The 22,609-nt window shown below is 40.0% G+C and overlaps 2 long non-coding RNA genes across 2 annotated transcripts; one reads left to right on the forward strand and one right to left on the reverse strand.

Annotated features, from left to right (window-relative positions):
• Nucleotides 1-243: 243 nt before the first annotated feature.
• On the reverse strand, nucleotides 244-5,604 carry LOC144586538 (uncharacterized). Its single transcript, XR_013541409.1, has 2 exons — nucleotides 3,938-5,604; nucleotides 244-3,902 (listed from the first exon to the last, which is right to left on the reverse strand). It is a non-coding gene; the product is annotated as an uncharacterized LOC144586538 (long non-coding RNA).
• An 81-nt stretch (nucleotides 5,605-5,685) lies between these two features.
• On the forward strand, nucleotides 5,686-15,658 carry LOC140704812 (uncharacterized). Its single transcript, XR_013541410.1, has 2 exons — nucleotides 5,686-9,828; nucleotides 13,684-15,658. It is a non-coding gene; the product is annotated as an uncharacterized LOC140704812 (long non-coding RNA).
• The last annotated feature ends 6,951 nt before the right edge of the window (nucleotides 15,659-22,609 follow it).

Genomic DNA, 22,609 nt, shown 5'->3' on the forward strand with positions numbered 1-22,609 from the left:
TTAAACTGTTTGAGTTTAAGGTTTTTTTTTTCAGCATCTTAGATTTTAAAATAATTTTGTATAGCTCTGTAACTTGTCCTAAGATCCTGTGATAAAGGGCGGGCTATAAATTTTTTAAATAAATATATGAATGTATTAAGGCAGGATCATTTTTAAGAGCTACATAGTAGGCTAACATCAAAATGACTCTTGCCATGCTGGGAACAGCTATACTTAATGAACTGAGTCAATGCAAATGGGAGTGAATTCCATGTAACTTATTTTTTTATGAAATTCCAAAATAACTCAAAATTCAAGAGAAAGAATTAGAGGATTAAAAAAAAAAGAATGTGAAAGACTGCAAACAAACAGATTTGTCTTAGAGCCTGTCTACATTGAGCATTTGCTCAACCTTCTTTGCCCCTATAATACCTGTAGTGTGGTTCCCAACCTTGGATCCCCAGATGTTCTTGGACTGCAACTATCAGAAATCCTGTCCTGCATAGTCAGTGGTGAAAACTCCTGGGAGTTTTAGTCCAAGAACATCCAGGGAACCAAGACAGGGGATAGATGTGGGCATTTTGTATTCGTATTTCTGGGGATAGAAATATGAAGCATGACACCACAGATGCCACAGATGTCCCCCAGAACTGGCCGGCCCACACACTGGTCACTGCACATTGTGCACATCCATTGTCTGCATCATTGTGCCAATCACAGAAGTAGCACAGCTGATGCTTACTTGCCTTCTTAACTAGCCAACCACTCAACAGCTGAGCAGGGAGACTCTTCATCCTGCCTCCTTGCTGGAGTGGTTGGCTGTGCGGGGAGGCGGGGAAGTGCTGGCTGGGCTACTTCTGTGATTGGTGCAATGTCAACACCGACAGACATATGCACCATGCAGCAACCAGTGAGTGAACCAGATGGTTCTGCGGGGAGGGAACAGACCTCTGTTCCCTATATATTCCTATATCCAGGGATACAAACACGAAGAGCCCATCTTTAATTGAGAATCATTGCTGTAGTGCATACCGGTGCCTACAACAACGTGGGGCTGAAACTAGCACCACTGAGTCACAGTGGGACCAAAAAACCCCCAAATAACTTGCATTCTTGGGGGTTTTATACTTCCACCAGATAATGCCATATTTTTGTGCTCTGTGCAAAATTTGGAGAAGTTTGGACAAAGGTTTTTTTGTTATGATTTTTTAAAAAGTAAAACTGTTCTCCCCTCCTCGCTCAGAACAAGGTGACCCAAACTACCCCATCGCTCACAGAAACTGAAAAGACCAATTTTGTTTATCTTGAAAAAGAATTGTTGCCCCTCCCGCTTTTTCTTATTTGGAAATAATCTAGGCTGTAGAATCTGAAATACTGGTCCTGAAAAAATGGCCTTTCAAGTGGGAGAACAGTGATTTTGTTATAAAACTAAACATCTGTGGTACAGACTAGCCAGCAAGAACTTTGTGAAATGATACCTTGTATTGCAGCCAAGAAGTGCAGGTCAATAAAAGGTCACAGCTATTATGGAAGGAATAAAAAAAGGAGGAGAATTGTTTTAAAGAAAGTAATTTAATTACTTTAAACTCCAAAAAACATGGGCATTTTGCCAAGAGAATTAGCATACCATTTTGCAAGGTAATGTATATTCAAAGTATTTCCCCATACCTTAGAAAAGCAGTTAGCTTCTTTCCATTATAATAACTATTTATTAACCCCTGCCAATCTTTCACATATATTTGTCCAGTTTTTATTGGGAGCATCTAAAATAAAAAGTTAAGATTACGGATAATCTTCATTTTACATAACTCTCTTCTACCAAATTGATACAATTTTAATTTTTTATACTGATTTATCTGTTTATTAATTTCTTTCTTCAATTTGACCATATTTAATTTAATTACTGTATATCTTGTAAATTTCATGTAATATACATTCCTAAGTATTTAGATTATTCTTCCTTTTAAAAAATTTTCAGTTCCTTCTTGTCTACTTCTGAATGATTTAATAAAATACATTCAGATTTCTCACAATTCACTTTCAAACCAGTTATTCAAATACATTTAAATGTCTTCTTCGAGTTTATTTTGGATTTTTAATAATTAATAATGTATCATCTGCAAAAAAGTTTGTTTTATCCTCCTCTCTGGTATTAATTAAGCAATCATTTCTAATTAGAAAGAGAGTGGACCAGAAAAGGAACGATTAGAAAATTGACAACATTTGAGGAGATTGTCGAACAAAGAGAAGATCAAGAAGAAGGAAACAAAAGAAAGGGAACAGTTAGTGTAAATTATATGATTTCAGTACATTCCAGATTTGAACAAGTGATGATGAAAAACCAGGGGCAGGAGGACTTTGAGGAAGAGGTTAAAGGAGAGGAATGGAATAAGACATGGTCACAAAGAATACTGAAGAATATGTCTATCAGGGTAAAAGAAAATTGTTATAAGGTAGCATGGAGATGGTACTTTACTCCAGCAAGACTGAATATAATAAATAAAAATATACAATCTCAATGCTGGAGATGCAAAAAAAGGAAAAAGGGACCTATATGCATAAGTGGTGGACATGTGAAATTCCTGGTTTTTAAGGAAATTAGAGAAATCATTGGATGTGATACTCAAATATCAACAATTATTGCCTTCCTAAATATAATTAAGAATGACCATCTAAAAAAAGATCAGAAAGAGTTAGTTGTTATAATAGTTACAGTAGCAAGACTAATATTTACAAAGAACTGGAAAAGTGACAAACAAATCAGTCTTGCAGACTGGTATAAAGAAATGAGGAGCTTAGCAATTAATGATAAGTTAACATGTGAAATGAAAATAAGAAGATTAATGGTAAAGTTTAATGATTTCAAAGATGTTTGGAGTTCATACTTGGAGCATATCATTTCGAAGGGGGAAGGCTATATGCCAGCAGAAGAATCTATGTCTTTTTGGAGAGGAATGGGGTGAAAAGGGGTGCAAAATGATGTTATTAGTCACCTAGTCCCAAGGACGAAGGTGGCATGGCTGGGAAAAGTTTAATGTGTATTGAATTTGTATTTTAGTTTACATTTTTTATTTGCATTTTTTCTTTTATTAAAAATAAAAGAAAAGCAGGCATGTATTCGCGAAGGCTTTCACGGCCGGGATCTAATGGTTGTTGTGGGTTTTTTGGCCTCTTTGGCCGTGTTCTGAAGGTGGTTCTTCCTAACATTTCGCCAGTCTCTGTGGCTGGCATCTTCAGAAACGCATTCATAAGCAAATGTCATCAAATGACACAAACCTATAAAGTGCACGGATCCACACACATCAGATTGGAACAAAGTACACCGCTGCCTGAGGGTGGCATAAAAGAACCTGGACAGCAAGGTTTTTTTTGTTGTTGTGGTTCCATTCTGACTCTGTGGAACTAGTTTCAGCCGTGTTATCATGTGGATATAACAGGGACACAGTACTGTCATTGTAGATGCAAGGAAAGCTGGACAAATGCTCAGTGTGGGCTGATCCAATGCTGCCCCTGCGTTCTTATTCCAGATGCATCAGCAGAACTCTGACCCCTTGGAGAATTCGCTTGAAAATGCATAAAAGCTGTTCCAAATAGCTCTTATATTTTCTCCCTTTCGGATGCTGCTGTATGATCACTTTTGTTCTCATAATCTAGAACTTATGAGTCATTCTCCAGTAGGGAGCTCGGAACCAGAATTTGGAAACATTACTTTTCTGAATAGCAAGACTCCTAGAATCCCCTAACCAGTGGCTATGCCAGCTAGAGCAGGGGTCTCAAACATGCGGCCCCCCAGATGATAGTTTGTGGCCCTTGCCTTGCCTGCCCCCCCCAAAGCGCCCACACATCCTCTGCTGTCAAGAGTAAAAAAAAAAAAAGCCTTGCCTCGCTCGCTGGCTCTCTCCCAAGACAGCACCTCTTGCACCCTCCATCCAGAACTGCAGCCTGCCAGCTGGCCCACCTGTCTGTCAGCTAAGGAAACTCCTGGGCGGCTTCCTCGGGCTCTTGCTCCGCTTGGCGGAAAATCTGATGCGGCCCAGCCTCACCCAGACTCTGTGTCTAGCGGCCCCCAGGTAAATTGAGTTTAAAACCCCTGAGCTAGAGGATTGTGGGAACTGTCCAGAAAAGATAACTTTTCCAAGTCATGCTCAGAATGGATCAAAGTACTTTTTCCATACAGGGTGTAATTAACACAACATGTAATTATAGGATTTTCAACAGTAACAGGAAAGCTCCAAGCTTTCCAAAAGGATTATGCAAGCTCCTGGAGGATCAACAGTGATTAGTCTATCAACAGCTTTTAGCCATGATAGCTAACCGGCATGTCCATGTTCAAAGAGAAAAGGTGAGTAGAAACTAGAAGGAGGTGTTGCATTTAATGCTCTGCTTGGGTGCCACCTGCTATTTTGAGGCCACAGTCAAGCATTCCCACCACCACCATTATTTATTCTCTGTCACATCACACTGAGTAGTAAGGGAAGACAAGATCTGGTGAGGCTATTTATTTCCCGCAATGCCTCCAACCAAGCATCAAGGAATCTTGTGCAAAACTGACTGGATCAGGAAGACTGACACTAGCAACCACTACAACAACCAGGGAAGTTTTGTAAGTCCCACTACTAGCAGAGGAGAAGCCCACCAGCAGGTACTTTGCTCAGCCAGTTCTCAAACTGGTGGCCGTGGGTGAGCCTGGCTGCCAACTGCAGGAAAGAGAATTCCAAACTACGGTAGATTACCACCCTTCAGTACAAAGTGGTAGAGTAGTATTGAGGTTCTAATCTGACATTCATGAGCAGTTTACTCAGATTCTGCTCTACCAAATTCTTTCTTTCTTTCTTTCTTTCTTTCTTTCTTTCTTTCTTTCTTTCTTTCTTTCTTTCTTTCTTTCTTTCTTTCTTTCTTTCTTTCTTTCTTTCACCTCTTCCACAACTCCCACAACCAGCTAGTCAGGAAATTTGGGGCGTAACAGCCCAGAAAAGTAAAAATGTCAAACACCGTTCTTCTGTCCAGAATTCTGGCAGTTCAACATGCCTCTTCAGAAAGGTTTCTAATTGGAAAAAAAGGTACCATTTTTTCTTCTTCAATGACCCTTTCACCAGAGGATAAAACCGCAAAACTGCCTCAAATAAACATTCATCTTGAAGAGCTCCAAACTGTTAGTTTCAAAGGTGTTTAGCTTTCTTGTGCCAAAATTACAAGACAGAACCTTGCAAAGATCAACCTTTCCTTGCATGCTTGAAAAATGTGGTAATAAATATGGCTCAAGGTTCATAAACAAGTAAAATGCCTGGTTTTACAAACGGCATTAACACAGACATATTTCCAAAAACATAACTCTGCAGAATCTTTACACCCCACAACCCAGCCTTTGATTCTCATTTTGTAAAGATCAGTTACGACATCTTTCCTGGTCTTTCAATAATAATGACGTTTTTCCTTAGTAATTGGGGTGGTGTTAAGATCAAGGTAACCCATCATTACCATTTGTCTGATTAGCTTTTAGCTTCGTATATACAATTTATACTACCCTTATACAAGCATACCTACTAAAAAGTACGGCTCCCAACAAATCACAATCAGAGTAAATTTGCAAAGTACACACTGTGACAGCTACACATTTGCGTAGGTATGAAAGGCTCAGAGTGGTACCGAGTTACCAGATGGGCGGGATACAAATCAAATAAATAAATAAATAAAATAAATAAAAAGTAGGGCTTATTCCAGAGAAAACACAGAGAATCACACTGGAAAAGGAATAATATAAAAACCTACAACTCCCCAACTTCACATTCTAGCATACTCTACAGAAAATGCTATTTGCGATCTCACTGCTGATAGCAGTGATCACAAAATCTGAATGGATTTCCCTTTAGGCTTTGAGAAAATAGCATGGTTGACTGATTTACAAGCCCTCCCCTCTAGCATCAGTCTTTTTTTTTTAATCAAGAAGATTCTTTTTAGGTTTGTATCTGTTCAGGAATAAACCCTTGTCATAATTTTACAAACTTTGCATTTTAAAAAACACTCTTGGTTAATCATAAATAAAATTATTTGAAACTTGTTTAACCTTCAGAGTATTCAATGGAGAAGTGTCAATAAAATACAGTGGGGGAAATGTCCTTTAGTAAATGTTTGATGAATGACCCTGCAAATGAAATAAAGAAGTAAGGTTCGATAAATTGTTTCAAGTGATCACCTTGGAATATGATTACATGACTTGCTGTTCACTCTTTCCAATTGTATCTGAAAGAGGTTTTCAGCAGAGTGATACGTTTCAACCTCTGCAATAATATGCAGCATCCAATCAGCTTAAACACTTTCAGGTCTGACAGTTTTAATGAAATAAGATACACCATCTAGGCCTTTGCATTCAACAAATGTCTAGCACAGATTATTTTAGATCTAAATGAGAAGCAATATTTATAATAAGAAGATGATGTAAGGGAGCAAGAGGATAGAAACATATAGCCCTGGGAGGTAGAAAAATACTCAACAAACACAGAGATTACCTGAGTAGATTTAATATACATAATACATTTAGATAGCCAGAATATGTCATCTGAAAAAGAAATATGGAAATCTGAGGGCTCATCTATGTGGACTTTTTTTGGGACAAACCTGATGCAGGCTCAAAAGGGTCAGGTGGAGACGTGACATGTCATTTGGTTTTCGCATCCAAACAGCGCATCATATTCTAAGTGACCCTATTTGGTCCAGCTCCTTCCTTCCAGTGGAAATTTCCAACATTATGAAGTAACTTAAGAAGAGGACATTGGCTCCTTGTTGGAAGGGCAGAGAAAGTAGGAAAAAAAATTAGACTCTATTTGAGCAGTGCAGATATACTACACCACTTATAAAAATATTTGCTTTGCCTTGTCTTAAAGGACCACATGAGCAACTGCCTACAGCCAAAACTACCACAGAGTACTGAGTAACCAGAAAAGCATTATTTTCATACTTTGGATGTATGACATGGATGGGTGACTTATGGACCTCCAGACGTTATTGGACCACAACTACTATGATCCCTCACCATTATTATGTCGACTGGGGTATATGGGGCTGCAATCCAATTTCCCATTCTAGAATACTCTTGAGCAGAGAGGCATGGGGGAAGGGAAGTGCTTAGCCTTTTCCCTAACAAATGTTTATTCACATAGACACAACTAATTAAACACTTTACCCACCCACCCCATAGCTTATTACCTTTTCAACTTCCCAGAGATAGCATGATCCATGGAAGCACATGTCTGGAACTTGGCAAGGAGAGGAAGAAACCTAGACAATTCTGGATGGGCAATTTTGGTGAGGGAAGGGTTAAGCACTCCCTGTCCACCCCGACCCAGAATCATAGTTCCACCACACACACACTGCTTTATAGTATTTTTAAATGAACTATCTTAGGACTTTATATGTAAAGCATAGTTTGACCTGAGTGCAAATGATTAACTTCCACTGCAGTCCAAAGTCCTTAATTATATCCATTTGGTGACCCAGCATAATAAACTCTTCCCTTGTTTTCTTTGGGCCAGTTAACCTGAGGAGGTATAAAGAAGGGATAGGTCAGCATAAGAGAAGCTCTGTAGCTCAGTAGTTTCTAACCTTTGGTTCCCCAGATATTGTTAGATAACAGTTCTTGGAGACACCTTGCACATCATCATCAATCTATTTGAATGCCAACTCTCCCCAGAAGAAACCTCAGTCTTAGCCAAAGGAGGAAACTTCGCAATCACACCCAGTAAACTTCCTGTGGAAGACATCATTGCCAATGTGGAATCAGCATTATATCATCTTCCAGAAGAAAAAGCAGAAGAAATAAGAGGTGAAGTGACAAGGATCCTATGAAAAGCAAACCCCCCCAAAAAAGCAATGTAACAAGAAAGGAGAGAAGTGCTATCAAGTCCCTAAACTCAGATCCGGATATCATCATTCTGCCAGCAGACAAAGGCAAAGCCACAGTAATCATGCAAACGGAAGAATACAAGGACAAAATCAGGGAACCTCTAGACCCCAACACCTACAGAAAACTGAAATGGGACCCAACCAACAAAATCACAAAACAAACAAACGTGCTGATCAGGAGTTCCTCTCTGCACCCCAACGTCCTTCAATGGATCTTCAAGACAGAAACTTTCCCACCAAGGCTATACAGACTCCCCAAAATCCACAAGGACTCAATCCCGCTCAGGCCCATTATAAGTGCCATCAGCTCCCCGACATATGAATTAGCCAAATACCTAGCCACCCTCCTACAGAACCATATTGGACAAACTTCATCCTACATCAAAGACTCAGGACATTTCATAAGCAAGATCAGCACCCTAAAACTCAACCCTGTGGACAGACTGGTCAGCTTTGACGTAGTATCTCTATTCACCAAGATACTGATAAAGGACACTTTGATACTCATACAGCAGATATTGGAACCACAGTGAAGAAAAACTGGAAGAATTTCTCAACCATCTCAGCAGCATCCACCCAAATATACAATTCACCATTGAAAAAGAAATAGAGGGCCAACTCCTCTTCTTAAGATGTCATGGTCATATGCAAAACTGATCTCCTATTGGGACAGAAGGTCTACAGAAAAACCACCTACACAGATCGGTACCTACACAAAAACTCCAACAACCACCCACAGCAAAAAAGAGGCAAAATCAAAACACTGGTAGACTGGGCAAATCAGAACTGTGAAGCTCCATTTCTCAGCACTGAACTCAACCATCTGAATTGGGCCCTACAGGCAAATGGCTACTCCAAAAATGAAATCACAAGAGCCATCAAACCAAGAAAACAACACCAAACAGGAGAGGAAAAACAGCCACCCACAAATAAAGTATTTCTGCCATACATCAAAGGGGTCACGGACTGCATGGAGAAACTTTTGAAAAAACACAAACTACAAACTGTATTCGAGCCCACCACAAAAATACAACAAATGTTACGGTCAGCAAAGGACAAAAGGGACCCCCTTACCACTGCAGGAGTATACCAGATACCTTGCAGTTGTGGCCAGGTATATATTGGAACCACAAAACAGCATCCACACCAGAATCAAAGAACATGAGAGACACTGCAAACTAAAACAACCGGAAAAATCGGCAGTAGCTGAACATGCCCTAAAACAAGCAGGACAATAAATTCTATTTCAAAACACAGAAGTACTGGATAACACCAGCAATCATTATGTTAGACTCAACAGAGAAGCTATTGAAATCCACAAACGCCAGCAGAGCTTCAACAAAAAAGAAGAAAGTTTAAAACTGAACAAAGCCTGGCTCCTAGCACTGAAAAATACAGCATGCAAAAGGTCAACAAACTCTACCCAGCTACAAGGACTGATGATCAATGCACAAAAAGTACTAGCTGACAACACAGATAATCTATCCCTCTTATCACAACAATACACCCACAACAAAAAACACGCTGATCACCTCAATCACCCACCTCCTGAAAAGGACAAAAACTGATCTTACAGCTATAAATATTCAACTACAGTGGTGCCTTGACTTTCGAATGTCCCAACCTACAAACATTTTGAGTTAGGAACAGCTCCGTTCGCAAAATTTTGCTTTGACTTGCGTATGGAGCTTTGACCTATGAATGGGAAAAAAGCAGGGAAGGCAGGAAATTTGAACTTTCAGTTAACTGTTGGCCAGTGAAGAGGCTGCTTGTCTGCTACCTTGCTCAACCCAGTGGTTAGAGAATGTGAATACGGAGAGACTTCAGACTGCCTACTGTCTGGTACTGTACTGTACGGACAGTTTGTTTTTTTTGTTTTTTTGCATTTTTAATTTTTGATTTTTGGATTTTTGACTTTCTTTTCTAAAACAGAGAGACTGCCTGTTCTGGGTGAGTACACTGTATTTACTGTACAGGTTTTTTTGCAGCTTGGGGTTGGGCTTGGTGGACTAGGTGGGGGGTTATGTTTCTGTGCTGGCTGTTGGTTTTAAAATCAAAAACTATTTGCAAAGGTCTGTCTGGATGTTGGCCTCTAAAATGCATTTTAGTCTTTTGGTTGCTTGGTTTAAAATGTGTGGGTTTAGCATGTGTGGTTTTAAAATGTGTTTTAGACTCCAAACTTTCCCCCCATTGTCTTCTCTCTCTATGTGTCTTCTCTCTTTTTGTGCTTAAAAGCACAAACATTTGTCTCAGGGGTCTGTGTGCCCCGGTGATGACCTTCTTTCTTTCTTTCCTCTTTTCCCTCCCTCCCTCCTTTCCTGCCCTTTTTAAACCTAAGTTTATCTTTGGTTAAAAGAAGAAACATTCTCCCCATAGTGGCAGAGGACGGATTAACCACTTGCATTAGTTCGAATGGGAACTAATGCTTTGACTTACAAACCATGCCTTGACATAAGAACAAAAAAAAAGCCAGAACGGATTAATCACGTTTCAATTCATTCCTATGGGAAATGCTGATTTGATTTACAAACATTTTGACTTATGAACATCTTCTGGGATGGATTATGTTCGTAAGTCAAGGCACCACTGCATCCAAACAAACTGTACCAGAGCACCGACAGAGTTCTGACTCCTGTCCTCTGAAGATGCTGGCCACAGAGACTGGTGAAATGTTAGGAAGAACAACCTTCAGAACACGGCCAAAGAGCCCGAAAAACCCACAACAACCACCAGTTCTTGGAGAGTCTGTGAAATTTAGCCATGCTGAGTGGGGCCTCTTGGGAACTGAAACCCCAAAAACATCTGAAGATCCAAAGTTGCAAACCATTGGTGGAGATATTCCTAAAGGCTGGACAATACTCAGGTAAAGTCTGCAGGGACTGAGCAAGATACAACATGAGCTGTCATCATGATGCCAATGAACCATGACGGAAGAAATTTATCTAGGTAAAGGTTCATGGTCAATGAGATAGAGGCAAGATGAAGGAAAGCAAGTAGCCTGCCACTAGCTTTATTTAGCCTGGGGCCCAAAGCAGCTTCTCTGATCTAGTGCCCTCCACCTATCTTGGACTACAATCACAGTCACTGACATGCTGATTATAGTGGAAGTTGCAGTTCAATTCAGCGGAAGAGTGACAAGTGGGATTAGAGTGTGAGTAGTCTTTACTGCTCTGCAATTTTTTTTCTTTCCTTTACAAAGAAATGCACGATGGACTTGACCAGAAGCTGCTGCTTTACATGGAATCAATGAACCGTCTGAACCCAGTTTTATTAACTCCAACAGGGGCACTTGAGGTCTTTCCCATTCCCATTCCCTGCAACCAGAAGCTACGGGTGTCTGAGTTTGATCTTGATTGCATTTTTGTGGATAAATAGGTTAATGCCACCAAAAGCACATCACTAATGTTTTCACTCTTCTTTAAGAATATATTATACAACTTTGGTTTTATTTTTGTATGTCCCCTAAGCAATTTGCAATAAAAATACACAATATCAGTTCTTAAAACTTGTCTGGATAAGAACAAGACTGATAAAATAATAAAACAATTAAATAATGTATTAAAACAATGAAAAACAGGGGGAGTATTAATAATAGCAGTGGCTAAACACTCTAGAATTGAAACTGTGTTGTGTTTATTTATTTATTTGTGTATTATATTTATAAACCTCTCATCCTTAACAAATACCAAAGTGATACACAACATTAATTAAAACAACTATTAAGACAGAAATTTAATAATCTAGTTTAGGACTAGGATTCAGAAGACCTGGATTTGAAGCCCCACATAGCCACAGAAACTCATGAGGGTATGGAACTGATTAAAAACATTCCTTAAATACTTCACTCACTTTGAAAGCCCTATTAAGGTTGCTATAAATTGATTCTGACTTTAACAACATTAAAATAAGGAATTTCACTGAACTACGTACTAAAATCAGCAAATCCTGGGTTAAAGAAATATATTTTTAACAGATGCCAAGACAGTATTCGGGTAGATGACTGTTGTATTGCCAAGCAGGGTGTGGGATTCCAAACGTGGGCAGTGACAACTGAAAAGGCTCTCTATGAGATGATGTCAGAAATACAGGGAAGAGGACCAACTGGAAACCTTAATCTGTAGATTGATGTGGGAGAAGGCACTCTCTCCTTGGAAGATGTTTGAGGAGTTCCTGAAGCATTCTTTTGTTAAGCAGCTCTTGGTGAATTTTTACCATTTTAAAATTTTAGATTCCTTCTGAGAATGGCACAGAATGGCAAGTTGAATACTTATCATTTACATCCCCTGATGTGTATCAGCAGGATGGTGTTACTATGGGTCAGATACTCCTCCACAATGGAAAAAAAGTTGTTTTGCTTTCTTCTGACAGAGCAACCTGCAGATATGCAAATAAATGCCACACCAAAGCGTCTAACCAAGGGTGCAGTTTCAATTCTATGCTAAATGTCGTACTGAGGCCTCCAGTGGGAGATTTGCACCCAACACAAATAGCTGCTTCTGAGAACCTGTCTCCACCATGACCTTAGCGGGGGAGGAAAGGATTAAATACCTCCCACCCCTGCTTGCTATAATCTCAATAATGATTTATAGTGATTTCTTTATTTCTCATTCTCTCTCACACATGCAAACAGCACTGGCTATGACAGGCCTCCCTCCCACCCCTTTAATGTCCATGTTAAATGCAAAGGCATGCTATAATGATGTGTAGTTTGGTCCTAGGTGAGGGGCAGGCAACATGAAATTCTTCCGAGGTTTCTAGTGTGCCAATATTTGCCCATATAGAGAGACAGCTCTTTGGCATAGCTGGATGGCGGCGAGAAAGTTGGCCTTTGGGACAGAAAAAGGGTCACCTAAATAACCACTGAAGACAAATGGGCAAAGTCTGCCCCTTCAAATGTTCCTGGACCTTCAACTCCCAGCATTCCTTGCTTTGTACTTTTCTGGCTTGGGCAGATGGGTTAATTATCATTACTTCTGGAGGACTGGAAAGGTAACTGGTCACAGCTGCCTACTCAACTATTCATGCAATGCCTGAAACAAAGAATACAACCAGTCCACCTTCATTGATTAAGTTGGTGATATTGACCTACATGGGCCTCTGTTATATTAATGCATATGTAATGCTGTACATATAATTAACAGAAAAATTAATATCAATGAATACTCAACAGGGTATATATGAATGATGGAGAGGAACTGTGATCAGACTGACAACTGCAATTATGCATTTTATGCAATAGCCATAAATTAGACATGCAAATCGTGAAATAGTCACGAAACAGGCTGCCAATGAAGTAAAACAAGATATATTCAACAACTTCAGCAAATGTAGGAGGCACTGAAGCTGTCACCACAAGGAGCATTACTTGGTCTGGGCCAAGCCTGATCAGCATGTAAAGTATGGATGAATATGGTGTGACCCTCCAGATGTTGTTAGCGAGAAACTTCCCTCACCCTCACTTGATTACTGAGATTATTCCCACTGCACACCCTTTATTAACAAGTCTGAGTGGGCAGTGGGAATAATCTCAGTAATAAATTCATTCAACTCATGTTACTTTTCCTTAGTAGCTAACAAGTAAGTGCTAAAGCAGAAAACCCTTAACACTGAATCTGTTTGCTTCCAGTGATCTGAAGATGTTATGAAGGTGCCGAATACCACTGTTGGCTCTTCAAACCAACAGTGGCCCTCTGGCATATCACATTTTACCCCAACCCTCCTCCTTGGGATCTTTTAAAGTAGAGATGCCAGGGTTTGAACACTGCACTTTATGCATGGAAAGTATAATTTGTGAACTCTCTCCAGGTTAGCCTTGTCCATGGAATGCATCCTGCTTCACAGATCTTTATCTAATATGCTTGGCCAGTTTGCTGTGAAAATCAAATGGGATGATCATCTATGCCTTCTGGAGCTCTCCGACAGGATACAAATTTAATGCAGGTAACAAAGTAGTAACAAGGCACTGCCCCCAGGTGAGAAGGGTTTGGCAGAGGAAGAGATTGGAAAAGTTCTTTTTTTCAGTACAAATCCTGAAGAAGTAGCTTTTCCATGTTCTAACCAAAATGTTTTATTTTACTTTATATACAGCCTTCCTAAGGGACATGGTGGTGCTGTGGGTTAAACCGCAGAAGCCCCTGTGCTGCAAGGTCGGAAGACCAGCAGTCGTAAGATCAAATCCATGCGACAGAGTGAGCGCCTGTCACTTGTCCCAGCTCCTGCCAACCTAGCAGTTTGAAAGCATGTAAAAATGCAAATAGATAAATAGGTACCACAAAGGTGGGAAGGTAATGGCGTTCCATGTCTAGTTGCGCTGGCCACATGACCACGGAAATTGTTTACAGACAAACGTTGGCTCTACGGCTTGGAAGCGGGGATGAGCACCGCCCCCTAGAGTCAGACATGACTGGACTAAATGTCAAGGGGAACCTTTACCCTTACTTATATACAGCCTTACTATTTTCAAAAAAATGCAACACGGCACCTGTGCTTTGAAATGTTCCATTCATTCATTAATTCATTTATCAGATTCTTTTAAAACTGACCCCCATCTTTACAGATACAACAGTGGTATATAAAACAGAATCTGAGCTATAAACATTCTTCAAACACATCACTGTGACACAGAATAACACTCAAATATGTAAACCAAACAGAATCTTAAGCAAACTTAAAATACCTTAGAAACCCAAATATTTGCAGTATTCATGCTAACTGCATTTCAACAAGGAAGCCTCTCCATAACTGGGGTGCCAAAACTAAAGAGACATTCTTCATTGTAGATGTACAGCATACCTGAGTTATCTGGAAAAGTACCTTTCTAGTTACCTCATGTCAAGGGCAGGATGGTGTAATCTATAAATCTATCATTTTCAATCTGTGTCTGCTCCATTGCAAGTGTAGCTTGACTAAATTAAATTCCGATCGTGTATTATATAACTTTTGCTGGAGTTGGTTAATGTGCAATATTTCTGTCCTGGCATATAGGCCATGCAGTTTATTCAATGATGTTACAAAACCACTTACCTTCCTTGCGCTTAAAAAAATGGCTTTTTAAAAAGTGAGTCTGCCAAAGCAACAGATTGTATCCAAACTAGAATGTGGGCACCACAGAGACACACTGCTGTGAAATGGGTGTAGGGAAGGGAAAGGCAAGTTTAGAAACAGGTGTAGGAAGGAGGAAGACAGGTATAAAAGGAGAGGGAGTGAGAACTGAAGTTTGACCGTATTTGGAGATCTCTATCTAACATTTATCTGAAATAATAAAAAAGCCAGTTGTCTTCCCATCCCAAATGAAAGAATCTTATCCCACAATGCTATAATTAGACGTCTTGTCAGGAGAATCCTTTTCCTCATGTTTGGTTCTTAGATAAAGCCATGGGTGGATTCATTTAATTAAGAATGGGCATAAAATGTCCTTAAAATAAGTAAGTTAATAACAATGGATTTTTACGATCTGAGATGTTTTTTATTTAAATCATATTATCTCTATCTCCTCAAATAGGTACCACTAAAAAAAAAGCCATTCTCAGGCTGGTTTTTGTCTCCAAACATACTAGTTACTACCTGTGCATGAAGTTCAGAAATTACAGATCCAATTAGCCTTATTTTCCAACTCTGACTGAAATTATCCTCAAAATTTTTATTTCTCTTGGTACTATGCAATGTTGGACATTCTTGAAAGCCCTATGAAAAGCTCAAGGATTACTTTTAAGTTTCCACAAGTGATGCTTATTCCATTAGACTGGCAAATGTCCCTTTGCAACTTTGTGTAGACGAAAAAGTGCTTACCTTTCTCTCTGATGGTGCACTTTTCTGCATGGAACAAAAATTGATTTAGATCTAATCATGTGATATTTTCCTCCAAAAACTTCACTCCTGTTTGCTTAGAGTTTTCATAATACAGTGGGTGCCTCGCTTAACGATGTTAATTGGTTAAAAAAAAACATCGTTATGGGAAAACATCGTTAAGCGAAACGCGTTTTCCCATAGAGATGCATTGAAAACCGGTTAATCCGTTCCAATAGGCACAGATTGCCGTCCTTAAGCGAAAAAACCCATAGGAAACATCGATAAGCGATACAATGTTTCCTCCATTGGAATGCATTGAAGCCTATTCAGTGCATTTCAATGGTTTTGCGATGTCCATTTTTGCAAATTTAAGTGTGTCTAAATACTGTATGTGGTTAGCACATTCTGGTAAATCACAAGCAAATTGAAATGAAATGTTAACCCCCCCCCCCTGCATGGGTCAAGTTTCATATGCACAGCTTATTCAAAGCATAGAAAGGACCATATTATCCCTGCCTACCAAATAAATGAAAAAAGAAGTGGCAACCTCAGGCACGCTTTCAGTTACATGTTGAACAGTTCAAAACCAGGTTTAAAAGTGAAATAGTCTCGGACATCCATCTTTCTCATCTTTTCTTTGTGTTTTTTTGCCCTCTCTTCTGCCTTCTCTAGTGCAGTGAGTATGATCCACTGTATATTAAGAACTGGTCCAGCTGGTCATCATACTATTTAAAGACAGATATGCTGTTTCCTTTGATTTATGTGTCAAGTATGCCAGTGATGCTCACAAAGCACATCATCTGGAAGCTTCCGTAAAAGGTAAATTTAAGACAAATTTCCAAGACAGGGGAGGAACCTCCAGCTATCAGGGGGTGAACTATGATCCAAAAGGCATCTGGAGGAGACTGAGCTCCCCTTGTGGCCCCTCTCCTGAAGTCCCAACGTCTCCAAAATTCTCCCTTTGTCTTTTCCATTGTGAAGGTAAACAAAGAGGCAACTTTGTGTACTCTGATCACTGACTGGAGATAACAGGGTGGCCCACTTATACTACGCATTGGAAAGCTAAGTGAGGTCAGGAAGAATGTGCCCTGTTAAACTAGCAAGTACCATAGATGAGATAGAAATAAAAAGTTTAAAAAAATCTACAACGTGGTGGCACCTTAAAGACTAACTTATATATATATATATTATGTAAGCTTTTGTGGACAGGTCCACTTTGTTAGACTTGTCCACGAAAGCTCACATTAAAAAATGTGAAAGTTAGTCTTTAAGTTGCCACCATGTTTCTATCTTTTCTTACTTTTTTCTATTTTGCTTTTACCTATAATGCTTGCACAGACTAGCACAGCTGCCCCTTCTACAACTATGAAGTTAAGAGTTGCAGGAAATCATGAATCTCTTTGCAGAGACAGGCACTGGGCCGTAAAAGAGTCTCGAAAAGGACCCCAAACCTTAAACAATACATGTACGTGTGAAGCAAGCGTAAGAGTTGTGGAATTTCAAAAGAGAACTAACCAAGGTTGACTCTAATCATGTACGAGTACAGAAACTAAGAAAATATTCTCTTAAGCTACAGTCTTGTACAAATGATTCGGCTTTCTTTTATCCTCCATGACTGAATGTTGGAAGACCATGATGCATTTCCTGTCACACTGATGCATTTCCTGTCCCATTTATAGAAGGTTGGGTAGCCATGGTTTCTTGGAGAAACAGGAGGTTTCACTTTGTGATCTTCTCTTTTCCACGTACACCTATCACTAGTGACAGTAGCTCTTTCAGGTTCCCTGTGATGCATGCCAGCCAACCGCAGGCCTCCAGATGTTTTTGCACTTGTGGTTCCCGGCATCCTTCATCTCTGGTGGTGCTGACTAGGGCTAATGGGAATTGAAGTCCCACAACGTGTTTTCCTGGGCAAAACAATCTGCACTTTCATGTGCATCATGTAGCCACCTTCAAGGTTCCCTCTAAATCACGCAGGCGCACAACACTTTATTGGGCCTGTGCAGCCGAGCCAGTGACACCACCCATTTGCTTCTGGTTGCAGCTAGCACCCTGCATGCAGGGGGTGGGGCTCCTGGTGCTCTGGAAAATGAGAGAGAACATTAAAACATGCTAAACCTGATTCAAATGTGGTCTTTTTCTCCCTAATGCAACTGGGCCCTAATTCTCTTTCTAGTCCAGCATTCTTTTCCCACAGTGGCCAAGCAGATATCTATCAGAAGGCCACAGGCAGGACAGAGCAAACAGCATCTCCCCCCCTCCACCCCCATGTAAACAAGCAAATGACATATATTCAAGGTTCCCACATTCTAGTTCTCCAAATCCAGGCAATCTAATGTCATTTCCCAAACAGCCATCCAGGCCAATTTTCCTGGTGCTCCCTGTTTCCTGGAGCGGAAACACATTGTAATAGTTTTAAAAGTCTATAATGCCAGGATCTGCTTGCATAGAGACCGAGCCTTCTGTATTCCATGACAGGATTCATTCATGGTCAGATCTTTTTGTTCAACCTCAGACCACATATTAAGGCAAGGGTCAGATGTTCTTGATAACATCTTGATAGTCAATCATTCAAGTCAAGCTCCATGATTTGACTCCACTCCCCTCTCTTCCTTCTATGAAAACAGATCCTATACCTTTCTGGGGTGCTGGAAGATGGTTTTTAATTTATTTATGATTATGCCTCAAGGGGTATTTACATTCACACACACACCCCTGGGCTTCACTGTCTTATTTAAAAACATTTTTTCATTGGTCAGTGGTTCTGTGGAAGCAAACTAGATTGAGAAGAGAATGTTTACCGACCAATCTATTTCCTTTGCTTAAAGAGAAGTTGCTCTTCTCCCTTTCGTACTGCTTTGCTCTCACATGGCTATTTATAGCCTCCATAAACTCATCCTCAATTGTTGAATCTTTGCCAGAGGCTATGATGTGAGTGAGGGTGTCTCACAGTGCTGATATTCTATAAATGATTACATCCTAAGTCTGTAAAAATAAAGTCTTTAATAATTTCTTCTCTTCAGAGATGTGAAAGAGATCAAATTTCTTTGATGGATGTGCTGGTTCTTGTTTCCCACTAAGCTTTCTTTGATTGCATACAGCGATCAGGGATCAAAATGTTTACAGGTTGAAACGATTAAAGTCCAGTATCTTTTGGAACAGATTCAAATTAATTGTGGAGTAGGTTTGCATGCATAATATTCTAAAAAAAGTATGACACCAGTTCTACCTTCAGTAGTTTACTCTTTTGTCCATATGCTTCCTTGGTAATCTACCAACTTCCAAATATCACCACATAACATGCATTAAAGTATTCATGAAACAGATTCTGTATGTTTATTATATCATCTATAGTAAACTTTAGAAACACTTCCTGGTTTGAGAATGTTGCTAGTTTGTTCTTTCTTGGGTTAAGGCTGGTTTCTCAGATATTAGACCTGGTACCTCACTGAGGGCATATTGTGATGGATCTTGTATGGCACTTGTAATCGCTGCTCACTTATTTTTCCCAGGGGCGCAAAGAGTTAGCTCTGCATTGTCCAGAGCTGAGACAGCTCATATTTTGAGCATTTCTTCTGAGCTGGTTATGATGAGTTTTTCGCAGTCATCCAGCAATCAAAAGAATATTTGAAAATTCATTTTCTTGAAGTTCTCAGTTTACTGTGCACATTTTTCTACTTTTCTTGTTTGATTTGAAGTTTTTACTCTTCTTATTCTTACTCATTGTTTGTGGGTATTTATTTCCACCATTTCCCGTTTCCTTACTATATCTGTTTGAGTTCATAGTCTTATTATGACCAGCATTAACATGACTCTCACCTTTTGTGTTTTAATTCGTATTTAAACACGGTAATCTTTCAGCTCTCATGAATATCTCTGTCATGGAGGTTAGCAATCCATGACACTCAGACAAGAATTTTCTATTGCCTCCAATTCCTTTGATATTAAGCAAAAGCTTTTCTCAAACGTGTCTTCTTTTGAGGCTCTCAACTAGAGATGGGCATGAACCCTACCTCTCTGCCCCATCTCCTCCAAGTACTCCCTTTGAGTGGGCACCCGCTGGAGAAGGCAGGGCTGGGATGAACCACCAAACTAGCAAGCAGTTCATGCTCTTCCATTCTTAGCCCTGATGGAGGTCCCACCTGGGACCAGGATGGAGCCATAGGCAGAATTTGTAATCTCAGTTTATCCCTAAAGCCCTGGGTTCTGACAAAGTTTTCCAAACTTCCAAAGTTGCAAGCTAAAAGTCTGAGTGAAAAGGCTGAATGGAGTTCTTTCGCTTGAAAGCAGCTTGCAACAAGTTATAGTAAGATATCCAACAATTCCCTCCATCAGCAGGGAACAAAGGCAACATAAGACAGGCTGAGAACTTGCTTTGTTTTGTTTTAAATGAGTGACTAAAATAAAGCGGTGCTGGATAAAAAAGAAAAATGCTGAGCAGCCACTCCCAACTGCTACTGGAAGCCCCCCTCTACCTTTTTTTTTTTAAAAAGTAAGAATATTATTAAATGCATAGACGAGCAGAAAAATCTATAAATATCTAGGCATCCATGAAAATCTCAATGTAAGCTACAAGGAACTTAAGTTTTATTCACGTACAAGTATTCTGATGGAATGAAGGCAGTACTCAGAACTTGATACAAAAGGAAATTACTGCTACAAAAAACTGGGCAATCTCAGTATTAATGTATTCTTTTGTAAACTAGAAGTACAGTGATCTTGATGATTTAATTAGGAAAACCTGAGTCCTCTGGCCAAAATGCCAATGCCATCATACAAAGGCATATATATTATGTCCTCATTTGTCACAGAGCATCAGCTTGTCAACCTGAAGAATTGTTGAAGAAATAATCAAACTTCAAAACTGCTTCCATGGAAGCACAGTTCCAATTAATCAGATTATAGAATGATAAAAGAAGGTAAGTATTACAACTTTCAAGTGAGAACCAACCTACGCTAACAAAAGTCCCATAGTGCAGGTATGCATGGCTTGAGAAACAATTATAACACTCCAGTTACCTTCTAGATGACAATGTCAATAATCAGCAATCAAACCTGTGGCTTAAATTAGGCCATCTTATGCTGAAACCGAGGGATTCATGCGTGCAATCCAAGACCAAGTTGTTTGCCCTAGATACCATCAGAAAATAATTATAGAGCAATGTGTCAGTGATATACTTACACCTGTCATGAATCCAAAGAAGAAATCATCATGGATGCCCTAAGCTAGCTTGAACAGATTGTATGTGAAGGCACAACCGAGTTGCAAAAAGCATTTTTCACCAGTTGGCTAGATCCTATGAAATACTTGCATCATTCTTCCATATTATAAATTCCAGCCACATCTGTAAACTATGCATGATATTGCAGCTGTCAACTTCGTTGGATCAAAATGAACAATGTCTATGGCAATTTAAATAGTGAAATGTTTTTAAGACACAGGAACCTGCTATTCTACTGATCACATAAGCCCTACTTTGGCAGGATAAATGATGGTGCTTTGCACATACTTTGTGGGGAGTATCTAACCCTGCACCCTTAGTCATTGCAGTCTTCATGGTTTCATCCCAAATCTGAAAAGAGGTTCCTGCGTGCACATAGGCTATACATACAAACAAGAAGCTTAAATAATCTCCTCATTTGACCCTTCTCTTCAGACCAAGCAGTGAAATCATGAAAAGCACAATTATAGAGGGGAGTTGCTAGGTTCTCCCTGTGATGAGATGAGGGAAAACCCCAATGTAAGGATGTCAGAGACACAAAATAAAGCATTAAAGATGTTATCAGATTCACATTTTTCTGAAAAGCTTTCTGGCAGATGGTGAACACACATTTCAAAGTATCCTTTGAAAACGGCCTTGTGGCAGAAAGTGAGGAGGAATTAAAGAACCTCTTAATGAGGGTGAAAGAGGAGAGCACAAAAAATGGTTGGAAGCTCAACATCAAAAAAACTAAGATCATGGCCACTGATCCCATCACCTCCTAGCAAATAGAAGGGGAAGATATGGAGGTAGTGACAGATTATACTTTCTTGGGCTCCATGATCACTGCAGATGGTGACAGCAGCCACGAAATTAAAAGACGCCTGCTTCTTGGGAGGAAAGCGATGACAAACCTAGACAGCATCTTAAAAAGCAGAGACATCACCTTGCCAACAAAGGTCCGCATAGTCAACGCTATAGTTTTTCCAGTAGCAATGTATGGAAGTGAGAGCCAGACCATAAAGAAGCCTGACCACCAAAGAAAGAAAGGTTACTTACCTGTAACTCTGGTTCTTCGAGTGGTCCTCCGTGAATTCACACTAATGGGTTAAGTCTGCACTTGCACAGAGGCCTCGGAACATTCTTGAGCTTAAAGTAACAATTTAGCCCCTCCCCCCAAGCCCTCATGGTCCGCCCGCCCTAACAGTTACCTCAGTTCCCCAAATTCCGCTGCTGCTCTAAGGCGAGACAGCCGTGACAGAAAGAGGGGAGGACATGTGGGACGTGTGAATTCACAGAGGACCACTCGAAGAACCAGAGTTACAGGTAAGTAACCTTTCTTTCTTCTTCGTGGCCTCTGTGAATACACACTAGTGGGTGATTAGCAAGCTTGCCTCTGATAGGAGGAGGGACATCACGGCAAAACAGCAGACAGGACCGCACATCCAAAAATGACATCCTCCTTGGGCAGATTCAGTTGATAGTGAAAGATGAAGGCTGACGGAGTGGGCCAAATGGCAGCTGTGCAGGTGTCTAACAGTGGGACACCCTTGAGGAAAAGCTGTAGAAGTAGCTAAAGTTCCGGTAGAGTGAGCGTTCACCAGGCGCAGGTGATTAGACTTGCGGAAAAAAACCAGTCCTGTAAACATAGAACGATAACGCTCTGCGAACATCTAGCAGGTGAAGTGACCTCTCTACATCTGTAGGCACTTAGGAAAGAAAGTGGGCAGACTGATAGGCTG

Source organism: Pogona vitticeps, chromosome 2 (assembly GCF_051106095.1).
Source record: "Pogona vitticeps strain Pit_001003342236 chromosome 2, PviZW2.1, whole genome shotgun sequence".
NCBI classification, from domain to species: Eukaryota; Metazoa; Chordata; class Lepidosauria; order Squamata; family Agamidae; genus Pogona; species Pogona vitticeps.